This window comes from Manis javanica, chromosome 5 (assembly GCF_040802235.1).
Source record: "Manis javanica isolate MJ-LG chromosome 5, MJ_LKY, whole genome shotgun sequence".
Lineage (NCBI taxonomy): Eukaryota > Metazoa > Chordata > Mammalia > Pholidota > Manidae > Manis > Manis javanica.
Genome location: NC_133160.1, coordinates 58,864,504 through 58,870,634, shown reverse-complemented (window position 1 = coordinate 58,870,634; position 6,131 = coordinate 58,864,504).

The window sequence follows — 6,131 nt, the reverse complement described above, 5'->3', positions numbered from 1 at the left end:
TTGAATCATCTAAAAAGAGTATTTTGACTCAGTGTAAAGGAATAAATTGTATCACATTTAAACTTTCTTCATAATAAAAATAACTTCACATATAATTGGTAAAGTGGATTTTTCTCTTATATTGTATGGTTTGTTATAATATTATTTATACTTTATATAAAAAAGATAAAACCTAGATTGTTCTGGAATTAAGAGTTTTAAAACATTCCAGTGACTATACAATACTTCTCAAAATTTCACTTAAACTTTATAATTATGTGGTTATTGTATTTCTTTTTAAAATTTGTACTATTCTTGACTTATTCTTAATAAGAAAAAAATTTTAGTAGATAAAATACAACCACAATGCTCATTTGGAGATGAAGAGATAAAACTGAAAAAAAAATTCAACCAAATAATGTGTGTATGATATATACACATACATATATAATCTCTTAAAAATAAGATCTAAAATCACCATTGCCATATAAATGTAATCATAGACTGATGCAAGTTTATCAGTGTGGGAACTATATTGGTAACTCATATACCACAAGTGATATTTCCATAGATGAAATGATTTTCCGAAATTTTGAGCCACTTTTCATTAAGTTCCAAAGAAAGCAAGGTACAATTGACCCAAAATACACTTCATAGTTACATCTGATATACGTAAAATCTGTATAAAATGTATTTTGCAATTACATGTAAAATAAAAGACAATTTTAGGCTCTATTTAAGTAGACAACTTATTCTTGTTACCCTATCAAATAGCCTTGTCTATTTCTCCTATATCAGTTTATAAAAATGACCATATATTTTTTATTTTTGTTCCACTAGTCATTACCTCACTTACTACTCCACATACATATATACACATCTACACACATAACACACACCCATGTGCACACACATAGTGTGAACATGAATGTCTTGAGAAGGGTAACTTTGCCTGCCTTCCTCACTAGGAACATTGTAAGCACTCAATAAATATCTGTTAATTAAATAAATAATTTATATTTTGTGCTGTTTATTTGAACTAATACATTATCTTTCTAAGAGAATTTTATGTAATAGCTTAAGACAAAAGTAATTATACAAGATTAGTACAATTCAAGTGAAATACTAGTAGCAATGTCTTACATGGCTATTTTAATGTTAACTACCAAAAAAAATGGTTTTTAAAACAGAAGATAAATATTTTTGTAATTAGAATTTCTAAAGTCAAATGAGCTTATTCTAATAGTTGTACATGTTATCCACTTACAAACTTTTTTTAAAAAATGACATTTGTAGTCTTTCATGTAAGAAACAAGAATATAAGGAACACCACATTCAGAATGAGTTAAGGTACCCTTGAGCAGAAATTTGGAATTATAGTTTGACTAAGGAATACCAGGATTACTTGTGTTTGCATATTTAAATTAATAGTACAACTCTGCAAGGTTTGTGCAGTAATTGGAACTTAAGTAACATTTGTAAAATGTTATCTGCCAGAGCCTGAAGAGACCCAAAGAGAATGTATGTCATTATGCAAAATTACTAATTAAGTACAAGTAATTTAGCAGATAATTTACATGTTCATTTTATAAAAGAAATTATTTAGTTTTAGGGTTCTCTTTGTATTTCTAAAGTAATCTTGACCCAAGGGATCCCAGACTGTTAAGAAGAAGTGCAAATTACAGAATGAGACATATGTTTAACTGATTCTTAGAGCTTTTATTGTGGTTAATGATTCCTCTAACAGTACTTACATAAGAGAAAACATTTTCTTTTTAAGTAAATAATGTTCATTACCTCTTAAGTCTACTGTCAGTTGACAACATTAATATGGAAAAATTTCTACCTTCCTGATTAGCTCTCTAAGGATTACCAGCAGCTTTCAATTAATATTGATAAAACAGAAACCATCATATCTATCAAAATGTTCTTACGAATGTGGATGCACAGGAAAAAAATAACATTTCAATAGGTTCTGGAAAGAGAAACACTAATTCTCCTGAAATTTACAAATTATTTTAAGTTAGTAATAGCAGAAAATTATCTTGGAATGGGTGGTTTATTCTGTAGTTATTGGTAAATACTACCTCCACTGACAAATCTTAAGTATTTCACTATTAAAGATTTCTATCTCTCTACTCAAATTGTGGCCATATTTTGATAATAATTGTTACCTTAACATTGTAGCTTTGGAGAGAAAATAATCTGCCTTCTCAAATTGACATTATTTTTCTTTTATGGAAGTATCATTGATATACAGTCTTATGTTGGTTTCAAATACACACTACAGTGGTTTAAAAGTTACCCATATTATTAAATCCTCAAACCCTCTAGTGTAGTCACTATCTATCAAAGTAGTAAGATGTCACAGAATCATTAACGGTATTTTCTGTGCTATAATATTGTCCTTGTGACCAACTTATATTGTGATTGTGAATTATTGTGTCCCTTTAACCCCTTCACCCTCTCCCTGACTTGAACCCTTCCCCAGTGGTAACCACTAGTCTCTTCTTGGTGTCTATGAGTATACTACTATTTTGTTCCTTCTGTTTTGCTTTGTTTTTATACTCCAAAAATAAATTAAATCATATGGTATTTGTCTTTCTATGTCTGACTTATTTCACTGAGCACAATACCCTCTAGATTCATCCATGTCATTGTAAATGGGAGGATTTCATTTCCTTTTATGGCTGAATAATATTCCACTGTATATATGTACCACATCTTTATTCATTCATCTACTGATGGACACTTAGGTTGCTTCCATATCTTGGCTATTACAAATAGTGCAGTGATAAATATAGGGGTGCATATGTCTTTTTGAATCAGGGATTTTTTTCTTTGGGTAAATTCCTAGGAGTGGAATTACTGGATCAAATGGTATTTCTATTTTCAGTTTATTGAGGAACCTCCATATTGCTTTCCATAACAGTTGCACCAACCCTCCACCAACAGTGTAAGAGGGCTCCTATTTCTCTGCATCCTCACCAGAATTTATTTCTTGTTTTTTTGGGTAGTGGCCATCTTAACTGGTGTGAGGTGATTATGGAAATGGAAATTTTTTTGTGTGATTTTAATTTTTATTTCCTTGATAATTAAAGATATGGAGCATCTTTTCATTTGCCTGTTGGCCATTTGTTTCTTCTTTGGAGAACTGTCTGTTCAGGTCCTTCACCCATTTCTTACTTGGGTTATTTGTTTTTTGTATGTTGATGCATAAGTTCTTTTTGGATGATAACCCCTATCCAGCGGAGTCATTTATGAATATATTCTCCCATACCATAGGGTACCTTTTTTTTCTGTTGATGGTGTCTTTTGCTGAACAGATTTTTGGTTTGATAGAGTTGCACTTGTGCATTTTTTATTTTCTTCCTTGTCCCAGGAGATGTGTCCCAGAAAAAGTTGCTAATGCTTATATTCAAGGAATTTTTGCCTTGCCTATATTTTCTTCTAAGAGTTTTATGTTTTCATGAGTTAGATTCAGGTCTTTGATCCATTTAAAGTTTACTTTTGTGTATGGAGTTAGACAATAGTCCAGTTTCCTTCTTTTACATGTAGCTGTTCAGTTTTGCTAACACCAGTTGTTCAAGAGGCTATCTTTTCCCCATTGTATATTCATAGCTCCTAAACTGACACTTTTTTAAATAAAAATTGTTTGAAATCTCCATGAGGGTAGATATTCTGTTTATTTATAGCTTTAGTACAAATAACCTAAACCAGTACTACAACATAGTTTAAGTTAAGTGACAATTACATCAAGTTATTCTTTCTGTTTTCTTTTGGTTTCATTTATGTTGTTTTTTTAAATAACTTTTAAAAAATCTGAAGATCTATAAAAAATAGAAAGACATCCCATATTCATGGATTAGAAGACTTAATATTGTCAGGATGACAATGCTACCTGAAGCAATCTACAGATTCAATGCAATCTCTATAAAAATCCTAATGGCATTTTCTACAGAAATAGAAAAACCCATCCTAAAATTTATATGGAATCTCAACAGATTCTGAACAGCCAAAACAACCCTCAAAAAGAAGAACAAAGTTAAATGTCTCACACTTGTTGACTTCAAAACTTACTAAATAGCTTTAAATCAAAGCATTGAGGTACGGGCATAAGGACAGACATATAAACTGCTAGAATAAAATAGAGAAACCAGAAATAAACCTTCACATATATATGGTGAATTGATTTTGACAAAGACTAAGACCACTCCATGAGGAAAGGACAGTCTTCAACAAATGGTGCTGGAAAAACTAGATATCCACATACATAAGAATGAACATGGATCCCTACTTTATACCATATACAAAAACTAATTTGAAACACACCAAAGACCTAAACTTTAAAGATGAAACTATAAAATTCTTAGAAGGAAACATATGGGAAGATCTTCATGACACTGGAAACAGCAATGATTTCTTGGCTGTAACACAAAGACAAAGGCAATGAAAGAGAAAAAAAACAGATAAACTGGACTTCATCAAAATTAAAAACTTTGGTACATCAAAGAATACCATTAATAGCTAAAAGAATGGGGAAAAATCTGGTGTTTAATTATTTTCTATTATTTTTCTAACTGTTATTGATTTATATATTTAATGCTATAAAACTTTCTCTGGTAATTACTTTGCTGTATCATAGATTCTGATATATACTTTTAGGTTGTGCGAAATGTTGCAATTTGATGTGTATTTCCAGTTTCATCCAAGAGTTCTTAAATGTTGTGTGTTTAATTTCTAGGTAGGAGAATCTTTTTTCAATTATATTATAATTTTTTAGTTTTATATCTAGTCTATTGTGCACTTAAATATGATGTAGTATATTTACCTGCATTAAGATTTCAGTACATAAGGCATTAAATATCATTGACAAATGTTCAGTACTTCATTGTCTTTAATATCATTTTTGCTTGTTTGATCTGCTTTGGATCAAAATAGATGTGTTAAACTTTATTTTTATTACTTGTTTTTGTCTAGTTCTCGTTGTGACTGATGTATTTGCTGTTTAATGAAATTCATTGCATTAAACATAAAAATCAATGACATAGCTGAGAAATATTTTTAACTTTATAAAACTTTAATTTCATCATTTTGTACTCTCTTTGGTCTAAGTTTTATATTTGAGATATCAAGATCATAACCTCTACTTTCTTTTCAATTGAATATGAGTAGAAAATATTGATATATCTTTGAATGTTTAATCACTTCTGAGGCTTTTTTTTTTTGGTCTATCTCTTTCACAGAGCATATTTTTAGTCAATAAGAAGATATTTCTTTCTGTTAGTGATTTAACCCCTTTTAATTATTGCTACAATTAATAGTTTTAGCTTCTCTTATATTTTGTTAAGTTTTATTCACATATAAGGTATATCAATGTCATTATTTATTCTCCCATCACATATAGTGGTATTTAGAAAGGTTTGCAGTTTTAGATCAATGGTTACTTTAATATTTTTAAATATTTCAAAACTATAATCTTTTTACATTTTTGGATTCTATTGTTTCCCTCAATGAGCAATATTGAATTTAATTAGTAACTTTTCTTTCTCCTCTCCCTTTCCATCCAAATCCCACTTGTAATGTCTTTTACCCCATTAAAACTTATAGCGCAATTAATGAACTGATTCTACTTTCCATATACTTTCTCCATTTTCTAAACCAGTTTTGTGTTACTTTATCTAAAATGTCAGTGCATTTAACTTACAAATACTTTATTGTTTTCCTTATAACTGTAACTTTCAGATACAGTTTCTCTGTTCTAGATAAATATCTATCCCATGTTTATCACCAGCCCTATGCTGTTATCTTAAACTACCTTCATTTTTTTAAGACAACTGACCAGTAGATTTCTTCTGGAAGTCCTTATAGGAAAAATATCCCCTGTGTTCTTTCATAGTTTTAAAGTCGTCCATCGTGTTTACACTAGAAGGTCAATTTATTTGGATATAAAATCTTTTGATCATACTTTCTTTTCTGAGTATCTTAACTGTTTTATTATGTACTTTTCTGGGACAAAACTTTACTATTGAAAAGTCTCATATCACTCTGATTTTATTTCCCTTATAAGTAACTCAAACTTTCTGTCTAGAAGCTCAAAGAATGGTTTTTCCTTTGCTCTAAAGTACAAAAGTTTTGCTAGAATTTATCTA